General features: G+C 40.9%; 1 protein-coding gene across 3 annotated transcripts in view; it reads left to right on the forward strand.

Annotated features, from left to right (window-relative positions):
- The window catches only part of LOC109418319 (spectrin beta chain, non-erythrocytic 5), a 289,495-nt gene that overhangs the window by 141,164 nt on the left and 136,179 nt on the right, over window positions 1–12,152 (forward strand). Inside the window, exon 3 of one of the 3 annotated variants that reach the window (XM_062860375.1) lies at window positions 8,817–8,868. The exons of the other annotated variants lie outside the window; for them this stretch is intronic. The gene's annotated coding sequence lies outside the window, so the exon portion shown is untranslated. The remainder of the gene's footprint in view (window positions 1–8,816; window positions 8,869–12,152) is intronic. 3 annotated transcript variants of the gene reach the window in all.

Consider the following 12,152-nt stretch of genomic DNA (forward strand, 5'->3'; position numbering starts at 1 on the left):
GAACGTCACCAGCTCAAGGAAACTCTAGTGGTTAAGAGAGAACCGCAGCTTAATGGAGCTCCACAGCTTAAGAGAGCTCCGGATCAAGGAAGCTTCTGAACTTTAGCGAGCTTCTCAGCTCAGGGGAGCTCAAGAGTTCAAAGCAACTACAGAACTTGCTTAGGTGAGCTCCAAAGATAAAAAGAGCTCCATGGCTCAAGGAAGCTCTAGAGGGTAAAAGACAGGCTCATAACCCAGAGTTAAATAAGGCTTTAGATTTTAAGGGAGTTTTAGAACAACAGAGTGCTCCGAAACGCGATTACGAAATCTGCCTTGCTTAAGAGAATGCAATGTGCTGGGGCCCGTGGCGCAATTGGTCACACGTTTGGTTCATAAGCAGATGGTCATGGGTTCGATCCCAGCCCCGGCACTTTCGTCAGTTGCTCTTTCCCCCTGAGAGCAGCTGACACTGACCCTCTTCTGAGCCCATGGCTCAAATGCACCCGAATACTTGGACATCGGCGAACGGCAATTCATAATGGACCCCCAATCGGACTGGAAAAGGGAACAACCAACAGCCACACATCAACATCCTCGTGCTCATCATTCTACCATGATAGGGTAGAACATGAAAGTAGAGCAACGGCAACCAGTTCGATATAGTAGAATTAGAATAGAATACATTTAGGCGCGTACAAAATGTACACCGAGAAAAATTTCTACTCAATGACTGAGTTGGTCTTACTCAGAAATCGAAAAATCCTTTGTTTTCTTACTCAGTTTCCGTTAAAAGTGGGACAACCCATTGGCAATGGGTTGTCCCACTTTTAGCCGAGACTGAGTAAGAAAACAAAGGATTTTTCGATTTCTGAGTAAGGCCAACTCAGCCACTGAGTAGAAAATTTTCCCTGTGTAAGTGCAGCTTCCAATTGGAATCGCTCACGCAGTGCCCTAGTGAACAAAAGAGCTGTAAATTAAGTTAAGTGATTGAAGAATAAAAACCCTAATTAATCCACCTAGCGGTGATGGCGCCTTTGTCGTGCCTTCGAAAACCCATTTCAACAAAACTCAAGTGACATGTTCATGAATATCGCACTTTCATACGTTTATCAAGAATCCATATCATGGCACCAAAAATCATACCGCTTATCTGGATTTTGATATTATAACCTCAAAATCTTAAGAAAATGCCGCTATATTGAATTTTAAGCAGTCATTTTGGACTTAAGTTCGCCATCTTGGATATTCTGGTCGTTATTTTTAGACTCCGGACCGGTCATCTTCTACATATCGAATATACCCATATTTCATGATTTCAAAGCCTAAACCTCCGTTTATCAGTCGCCATCTTGAATTTGCTGCCGCCATCTTGGATGTTCTGGTCACCATTTTTAACTCCCGTCATCTTCTCCATACCAAATATACCCATATTGCATAATTTTATAGCATAAAACTCCATTAAATAGCCGAATTTGGAGCCACCATCTTGGATTTTAGACCGCCTTCTTGGATATTCTGGTCGTCATTTTTGGAGTTCAGATATCTTCTCTATGCCAAATATTCCCATATTGCATGGTTTAGAGCCTAAGACGCCATTAAACAGCCGCCACTTTGGATGTGGAGCCGCCATCTTGGATTTTAGACTAACATCTTGGGTATGCAATTTTTGGACTCCGGATATATTCCTCATACCAAATGTACCCATATTGCATGGTTTTAGGGCCTAAAACTCCATTAAACAGCCGCCAACTAGAATTTAGATCCGCCATCTTGAATTTGTAGCCACCGTCTTGAATATTCTGGTCACCATTTCCGAACTCTGATCATCTTCCTCATTCCAAATATACCTATATTACATGGTTATAAAGCCTAAAACGCCATTAAACAGCCGCCATATTTGATTAGGAGCCGCCATCTTGGATTTTAGACCGACATCTTGGGTATTCTGGTCGCAATTTTCGGACCCCGGACATCTTCCCCATACCAAATATACCAAAATTAGATGATTTTAGGGCTTAAAACTCTATTAAATAGCCACCATCTTGGATTTTAGGTCGCCATCTTCGATATTCTGGTCGCCATTTTTGAACTCCAGATATCTTCCCTATACCATACCCCTAAAACTTCACTAAACAACCACCATCTTGATTTTAGAACCGCCATCTTCGATACCGTAGTCGTCATTTTTGGAGTCCAGGCTTCTTCCCCATACCAATTTTGAGCCGGCATCTTGGATTTTATACCGCCATATTGGATATTCTGGTAGCCATTTTTGGAGTCCAGGCTTCATCCTCATCCCAAATATATATCCATATTGCCTGGCTGTAGAGGCTAAAACTATAATAACTAGCCGCCATCTTGAATTTTGAGCCACCATCTTGAATATTAGGCTGCCACCTTGAATTTTTGGCCGACATCATGGAATTTCTCGTCTCTAATGTTGATTTCCGCACAAAATTCGTCAACCATGCTAAAGGTTACAAAAATCGCCTCAGGTTGTTGTATCGTATGATAGGGCTTGGTTCAATTTTATATATGGCCGCCAGTTCTACCGGTCATAACTCCGGAACGCCTTGACCGATCCGGACCATTTTCAATAGCAAACAATGCGGTAAAATTCCGGTTCGATTCGAACTATAGTCTGAGAAATCGGCCAATGGGAAGTGCCTTATAAGTGAGTGAACTTTTTTCACGCACAGACATACATACATACACACATACAGACATCACCTCAATTCGTCGTGACTTGACCCTCCGAGCCTTGAGTGAACATATAGCCTTTCAGTACACTTTGGTGTACGAGAAAAGCAAAAAAAAAGAATGCAATGGTTAATGGGAAAATAATTCATTAGTGAAATATAAGAAAAATAAGTGCTGCCGATCTGGATCATACTAAATGAAAAAGCCAGAAAATTTTGAATATTTTCGGAGCTGAACAGCTCCTGAAAACAACTCTAAAATAGCATTAAACTTCATTTTCTGAACTCTTCGTAATTAACATCTCCAAGAATTATAGCAGCCTGTAATATGTAGCTTAGTCGTCGGGTAAAGTAGGTGGCTCCCATAGAGGAGCTTCAAGATATTGCAGAACTCGTGTAAGCTAAGGGTTCATCCAAATATTACGTAACGCAGAATTTTACAACTTTGGACCCCCACCCTCCCGTAACAACTTTTGAATGAAAGATTTTGAAATTTTGTATGAAGCGTAACAGAGCGCTGGACAAACTCCCTCCCCCCTTAGCGTTACGTAATATTTGAACGAACCCTAAGTGGCTTTCTGTGAAAGAATATGGATTAATGGGCATTTAATGAAGGATGAGTTGTGAGCAAAACATAAAAATATGTAAGTAATTATTTAATTTTAGTTTATTTGTGCGAATATTCGTCATCAAAGTGATTTATCATTGGCAGTGTTGCTAGTTTTATGATAAACACATCTCAAAGTGGAACATTAACTGACATTGAAATTTCGTATAAAATGCCTTACTAGTATACGTTTCTAGACACCTTACATGATTGATGAGGTAGGAATGTTTTTTGGAGCTATTCGGACATTGCACAAAAGTGGTCTGTAGGACCTTCAATCCTGAACTACAGGACAGTTCGCGAAAATCTTTTCATGGCAGTGCTAAATGGAAACAGAAGCTACGTACCAAATTCGCTGTCTAGAATCACCTAGTTACATGCAATCAATCAACTACAGCTTGTTACAATTGACGATACATGTAGGGAAATATATTGAAATTTTGGCAAAGTTGCCAGTTTTCTGGTAAATCATCATAAGTTGAATCGGCAATTTCAATCTCATTTGAAAAGTCTAGTTTGCAAACGGTCTTTGTAGAACGACAGAGACCGTTCCACGATGAAACCACTTCCGTGCAGCGTACTTGTAGATGATCAAGGACACCAAACAAAAGACAATCAACAGTCCGAACCCAAAACCATACGCGACGTACAATTCAATCTTATCGTTATTCTCGTGGCAGTGTTGCCATTGGTGCCGAAAGACCGACTCAAACCATGAACATTCGCAATCGTGCACGGGATCCTTCTCATCATCCGAGGAAGACGACTTCGAAAAGATGACCTTGTAGCGCCAGTCCGTATCGTTGGAAGGTCCATTCAGAATGCAGTGAACGAACGAAGCCGAAGTCTCGCAGATGGTAAGCTGCGATTGGTTCCACGCTGGGAGCCAGCTGCTCTGAGGGTTCCTAGGTCGTTTAACTAAAGTTTCCAACACGGCGAACTGGTCCGTACAGCTATACAGTGCGAGCGAGTCATCCTGGGCGGCTAGACGACAAGAAAGGTCCACGTGGATGCAGCGTTGAGATGGGCCATCCGGAACGGTCATTCTGTAACAAGGTACCTCATCTACCTTCCACGGTGCGTAGTACAGAACCGGGCAGGTTTCGGCGATTGTGTGAATCGGGAGAAGGATCATTACGAGAACGAACGCTTTCATGCCAATGAGATTTTGAAAGTGTAATGAAGGAATGGAGTTTCATATGTGTCCAACGGGTTCGATGAACGGGATTGAGCAATCGTAATGGCCGTCTAGCCAATCCATCAAAACTTTTTGAACTAATTTCAGTTTCATAATGACTGTACAGAACTTATGGCTCATTACTACAGACAAATGGTTCAGTGCCCTCCATGAACTACCATCATTATGAAGGTGTCCATCGCTGCACTCCTTGTCCTCATCACAAAGTATTCACTCGCACAGTTCTGTCCCGTCCCGTTTTCATAGACACCCTTTTTACACGAACATCATTAGAAGCTTTCTCTATCCAATTCCTGCAGCTACTTATCTAATTGTCATTGGAGGTCTACAATTATAAAGTTTCTGAGTTACATGGGTGGATTAGGGCGGGTCAACGTCGAGGTCTTTATAAGAAAAATGCAGAAAATATATTCCCCGTACAAATTCAACAGCAATGCGGAATACCGGAACACAAGTAATCGTACCTAAATGTTGCAAAAGTGTTTTTTTTTCAAAAATTTGATCTTGATGACCTAGTCGATTAACCAACCATCCCGACTAAAATAGTTTCATGCAGAACAGTTATGATACGGTGTATCATTTTGTGATTATTTGTGTTATCATAAAATAAATGATAATACAATGGTCGGTACTGTGCAGTATATTAATTATATCAGATATATTTTTAGAAGTTTATGGCTCAACTTAGCTTGTTCCTGAAAATTTGGCTTTATTGTTCGAGACAAAGACCATTTTTGAATGGTAACATTACTACTTAACAATCAATCCATTCAGTGTTGTTAAGTATTGTTACCATTCAAAAATGTGTTTTTGAAACAAAGCTTCTACAATTCCGTTTAGCGTCCATAATAACTGTGCAAAATTTGGGAGCGATTGGTTGCTTCCCCATATTCTGCATTGCGTTTGAAATTTGTATGAAGTTTTGTATGGGAACACTTACGTAGACCATATAACTTATGATTGATTAGAGACTTGTGTTACAAGATTTCGTTTCCTATTCCTAGAGTATCATGGAGTTCTCAACTGGACTAAACTCCTTACGTTCATAAACCATTTGGAATCTGAAGAAGGTCCCTGAGAATTCTTGAATGTCTCCGGAGCTCCCCGGGAACTTCTTCAGGAGTTCTTAGGAAATTTCACAAGGAGTTTCCCGGGAACTTCTGGACTGGAGTTCCCGCGGAATTCGTGGAGGAATTCATAAGGAACTCATGGAGGAGAAATTTTCGGGGAACTTTTGGAGATATTCTCGAAGAACTCCCGGAAAAATTCTCGAAGTAATTCTCGAAGAAGATCTGGAGAAATTCCCGGCAAACTCCTGGAGGAATTTTCGAGAAACTTCTGAAGGGATTCCCGGTGATCTCCTGGAGGAATCGTCAAGGAACTCCTAGAAGATTTTCTAAAGAACTCCATGAGAAAGTCTCGAGGAACTCCTCGAGGAATTTCCGAGGAACTCCCACAGGAATGCCTGAGGAACTCCTGGAAGAGTTACCGAGGAAATAGCGGAGAAATTCCCGATGAAATCTTAGAGGATTCCCAGAGGCACTTGTGAATGATTTCCCGAGGAACTCCTGGAGGTATTCCCAAAGAACACCTGGAGGACTTTCCGAGGAACTCCAAACGAATTCCCAGGGATCTCCTGTAGGAATTTCCGGTAAACTCCTGGAGGAATTCCCGTGGAACTTCTGGAGAAATTCTCAAGGAATTTCTAGAGAAATTTCCGAGGAGCTCTTGGAGGAATTGTCAGGGAATTCTTGAACGTATTCACAAGAAACTTCTGGAGAATTTCTGTAAAAATTCCCGAAAAAATTCTGGAGAAAATCACGAAAAATTTCTGTAGGAATTCTCCGAAACTCCTGGAGTAATTCTCGGAAAACTTGTACAGGAATTCCCGAGGAGCTTCTGAAGTTATTCCCGGGGAACTCATGTTAAAATTGCCGGGGAAGTCCTGGAAGAATTTCATAGGATTTCCCGGAGGATTCCCCAGGAAACTCTTGAAGGAATTCCCGGGAAACTCCCGGAGGAATCCTTTGGGAACTCCTGAAAAATCTCCGGGGAATTTCTGGAGGGTTTACCGGAGGAATCTGTAGGGAATTCCCGGAGGAACTCTCAGAGGCGTTCCCGGGGAACTCTTGCATAAATTCCTGGGAAGCCTTTTTTATGAATCCCCGAGGAACTCCCGCAGGAATCTCCATTAATTTCACAAAGTAATTCTCGGAGAGTTCCAGGAGGATTTCCTGGGGAACTCCTGGAGAATCCCCTAGAACTCCCGTAGGAATCCCCTTGGAACTCTTAGAGAAATTTCTGGGAACTTTTGGAGGAATTTCCGGGAATTCCTATGAACACCTGGTAAAAATCTCTGAGGAACTCCTGGGAAATCCATGGGAAACTTCTGGAAAAAATCTCCAAAGAGCTTTGCGAGGAATTCTCTAGGAAACTCCCGAAGGAATTCCCGTGGATCTCCTGGAGAAATTCCTGGGGAATGTCTATTGAAGTTTCCGAAGAACTCAAAGAGAACTTCCTGCAGAATTCCGAGTGATATTTACGAGGACCTTCAGAAAGTATTCCTGAGGCACTACTTGAGGAATTTCTGATGAACTCCTGGAGGAATTGCCTAAGAACTTCTGATGTTTTTTTTTTAAGAAACTCCTGGAGGAAAATCCTGCAATATTCCCAGGAAAATTCTGGAGAAATTCTCGGAAAGGTCCTTGGGGTATTCCCGGGGTACTCTTGGGGAAGTTTATGTGAGAGGAATTCCTAGGGCTATTCTACAGAAATTCTCGGGGAACTATTCGGAATTGTTGGGGAACTCTTTGCGACAATTTTAGAACCACTTCTCAATAGCATCCCAGAAATAATTCAGGGTGAATTGCAAGGGGAAACCCATACTTAGCTCCCAAGAAGTACTCCTAGGAGAATCTTAGAAAACTGTTGTACATTTTTTTTAAAGAAACGCTATCATGAAGGCACTCCATAAAGAATTGCAAACAAATTGGAGGAATTATCGAGATTATCAACAACATTCTCCCCGTTTCTCCTGCACTTCCAATCCAGAATATCTCTAGAAATTTCCTGGAAACTTCAATTTTTCCCGCACAAAACAAGCAACAAAGAAGGTGCGACGATTACTCTTTATCCCTACTGGTAACAGATAATGACATGATCTCGAAATTTTTTGTTGCAGACAAAACGGAAGCTGAATGTGTTGCGTACTTTTCAACTCGTGAATAATCAATTATTGCTAACCCAAAGTCGAAACTGTTTAATGATAGAGCTTCACCAGAGTTGCAGTGTTTACCGACTCGAAGTTACCGTTCGAAAATCGCAATGCAAGGCTTAAACATCTCTAAACTCGTGGTGTACGATGTTAATCCCATTATTTTCAAGTTGGGACAAACTTATGTTGCATGGGTTTGTTTGTCGCAACAAATACAGGTTGCGACATTGTCATTATTGTTGCGCGATGGTTGAATTTTGATTCACTGCTTGATATAGAGCGCAGTGTGAACGTAACATTAGATATGCCGACTTCGAGTCTATACCTTAACAGTAGCCATATTCAGTATACTGAGTAACATTACGTTTGAAAAATCATGTTCACTGAACCTCCTCAAAAATCAATAGGCAATTTGAAACATTTTTATATAACACTAATAAGTATGTTCAAACTATCACCTGTACTTAGTGGATGTAATCTGCACCTTTACAGTAAAAATAGCATGGAACGACCTCACCATTTCTAAGAACTAGTCCTGCCAGTCATGTAAAATGTCGAAATTTTCGAAAAGGTCCTGTGATTCCCAAAATTGACTCGACGTAGTCCATCGACAGCACTCTCCTCGTTGTTTGCATTCCGGTACAGATCGAAGTGATACAACCCACCGTAGACAGACAATACTGATAGTAGCGCAGTGAGTGAAGAATGACATTCCGTGCGTCGTCGTCGTCGTAGTACCACAAAACAAGAAAATCCAATTACCCGGTATAAAACGATAACGAAAGCAGTTGTCAGCTGCGCTGCTACTGTCTGTCTAACGTGCTGTGCTGATGCGTCACCATCATCATCTTTGTTGGACGTAGGTACGTGGTTGACAGTTCGGGGGTTGTGTTGTTTGTTTTTGTTCTTACAGTGAACAGAGAATGTGAACACTTGAACAAACAAAGCATTTCTAAGCGGAATCGACAGATTTCCTATGGAAATGAGTTCAAATGGCGTCTGTTTGATAACGTTGCGTTGGTTGTTGGATTATCAGGTCGACTGACGAGTGCCAACTGTAACACTCTCCATATTTGTCTGTGAAGCTTATCTTAAACAGATTTTTCTTTCTCATTTCAGGTTGGTTATCATCTATGCCCTAGGAAAAAGAACTAGACCTTGAGCTGAGTAGGTAAATATGAATCGAAAATAGACAAAGCCAAACAGAAAATCGTTGTGACACAAATCCTTTTTTTTTATCGATCTTTGATTTTTTCTTAATGCTAAGTGTCCTTCCCTTTTATAATTTTCTATGGGGCCATCCATAAACCATGTGGTCATGCTAGGGGGGGTAGAGCAAAGACCACGGTTCATTTTTTTGTATGAACAAAATACCACGCGGGGGGTGGGGGGGGGGGGTGTGGGGTGTTCGGAATCTCCCAAAAAATGATCACGTGGTTTTGATGCAATCCTGCCATCTCATCTCAGTCGGGAACTCGTCTGATTAGATAGAAAAAAAAAACTTTCCGACAAACTTTCGATGATGGTTGTTGCTCTAGGTCAGTGAACCAAGTAAGTCATCAGCCGGTCGGTCAACATAACGAGCTAAGTTTCGTCACAACATATATTGGTCAGTCATTGAGTTTTATAAAAGGCTGATTGGTGATTGTGATGATTACATATACCTGAGGATTAAGACACGACATGACGAGGGTGCACATGGCTGCGGCGATTTCACACTTACTCATGCTTCCACGCTTCGTAGAAGTTTTACAGAGAGGTGCACTTACGAAACGTGCATAGTCGGAAACGAAATGCGTTGAGTCAGTGAACTCAAGGGGCAAGCTTCTAGCCTGGCACCATGATGACAATGATTCAAATGGCCTTCGTTCATCAAATCCGATGGTTTACTAATGGGATTAGCTTTTATAAACAAAAGCGATTTGCTCGTTGCAGAATGCAGATGTTCTGCTTTGTTTTATTTGTGACTCACAGACTTATTTCATAATTGGGTTTCTGAATTTTTCATAAATTTGGCAGAATTTCGCACTACCAACATGATAGCAGAATTCTGACAATAAATTGTAAAGAATAGTTAAATATTTGACAACTTTTTGCTACGCAGAAGGAAATGACAGTCCTTTTGACGTGAGTATTTCCAGAAATACGCAAAATTTTGAAATAATACCTTCTCAGAAGTTTTTCATAATATCAATACCTTGTTAATAATACATAATATAATTTGTGACTGGTTCACTAGGTGACCCAAACGTTGCTGCAAAGATGACATATTATCATGAACTATGATCTTCGTTTCCAATTAGAAATCATATATATAAAATCCCAGCGTTGTTTGTCTGTCTGCCCGTAACGCTTTGAAATATTTCATTGAAATATTTCACCATAGAAATATCAAACTTCTAAAAATTTCAAGCACTTTCTGAAAGTTATTATTAGAAATAGGTAACAATAAGAAGACGAACATTCTGAAATGTTCTGCAACATTAAGGTGAATATAGAAAACACCTTGAATTTTCAAAAGCGCAATACTGAGGAACCACACGACGGATAGCTCTGAAAATTTGATCGATTGTTCACCACCAGCAGGTGACCATGACCAATCGATCAACTTTTCATCGCGATAGGATATTTGGTTCTTCGGATTTGTGCTTTTGGAAATTCATGGTGTGGCTTTATGTTCACCTTAAAATTGCTAAACTTCCGAAAATTTTCTGGAAGTTACTGAAAGTTTCAGAAAAAAGAAGTATACTCTGGAATGCTCTGGAGCATTAGACTTCTTAAATCTTCGAGAACCCTCGAGTTTACTACTTCGGCTTTAGCGGCCCAAACATTCATTTACGGTGGCTGAAATGAAATTAAAAAATTCCCAGATCCTGAGAAGCTTCTAAAAGTTTCTCTCCATTCCAGGGATAAAAACCCTATAACAGGCATTCACAAGTCAAAGATGTGTACTTGGAAGGATACTTTCTGGCGTTTTTCATTTCTAGAATACTCTTCTATTCAATGGACTGGAACCCTACAGCAGTCAATTACGAACCAAAGTTGGATATATAGTAGTATACCTTTGGGCGTTTCTGAACAAGATGTCTAATGCTGTATGAAATGTTTCACATATTTATGCAATAGCTTATAAGGAAGCTTCTAAAAATTCCCTTCCAGAAGTTTGTAGGACCTTCTTGAAGAGAAAGACAGTTGTCACAAGATCAACGTGGCTAGCCACATCGGGTCTGCTAGTTTTGTATATTTCCCTACATCCTAACCAAGGATGGGAACACTCACTTGCAAAGAATCACCCTCACTTGCTGTTTTCTCAGCTTAGAAGCGTGCAATCAAAAAACGATGTATAGACGACTTTTGCCTTATGATTTTGTCTAAAAGTTTGCCGAATAGAGTAGAGGTTGCACAAGCATACCGAAGTCGTGAGGAAGCTGCGAAAGCAACTCTCCACGAGGTGAATGTGAGTGGAGAGTCGCTTTCACAGCTCTGTCACGACTTTGGAATTCGTGTGCGACCCCTACTCTGTTTGACAAAGTTTTAAACAAAACCGAAGACAAACGAGGCAAAAGTCGTCCATACATCATTTCTTGATTGCACGCTTCTGAGCTGAGAAAATAGCAAGTGAGTGTAACTCTTTGCAAGTGAGTGTTCCCATCCCTGATCTTAACTATGGATAATACTATGTAGGGTAGAAGCTTCAGTTTTGGCCAGTCCGGAGTTTTGGCCATAGTGCGGTATTGAGCCTGTTGCGATCTAAATCGGCGTAAATTTATTTTTTATTAGTAGATCCTAATACAATATGATGATTACAGCTGTGAAAACCACACATTTTGATTAAAAACTGGAAGAAAAAAATATATTTCCTTAAAAAATCTGCTCCCATATATCTATTTTGGCCAGGGTGCTTCTAATTTGGCCACTCCCATAAGAAATACACGTGACTGGCCAAAATAGAAACTAAACTTAAGAATATGGCCAAAACTGCGGCAGAGCTTCTATTTTGGCCAGGGCCACTTTTAATACAAAAATCAAGTATTGGCATGATTTCTGCATTTTTCCTTCAAAATATAGATTGAAACCTTTCTTTTGACGCATTGGTTGTTTTCATAGGATTATTGTTTATTTTTATAAAAATGATTTCCCTTAGACTGGCCAAAACCGGTGTCCGCACCCTAGTTCATGTCTTCAGCGAAGTTGTTTATACAAATATGAACCTTCTAGTCTAGTGTAGTTGGAAATTTCCTCAAAAGGGTGCACTGTTGTAGCATTTATTTCATTCATTGTTCTGGCAGCACTGTATGAGTGCCGGTTGCCACAAAGTATGCTTTGGCCGATGAGGCAAGGATGCCAGGACGGTAAATGACAGATGGAATGACAGGAATGAAAGGGGCTGCTCATAAACCACGTAGACCAAATGTTGGCCATCTCAGACTCTCTCCCCTGCCCCCTCGTAGACTT

The sequence above is a fragment of the Aedes albopictus genome, chromosome 3 (assembly GCF_035046485.1).
Source record: "Aedes albopictus strain Foshan chromosome 3, AalbF5, whole genome shotgun sequence".
NCBI classification, from domain to species: domain Eukaryota; kingdom Metazoa; phylum Arthropoda; class Insecta; order Diptera; family Culicidae; genus Aedes; species Aedes albopictus.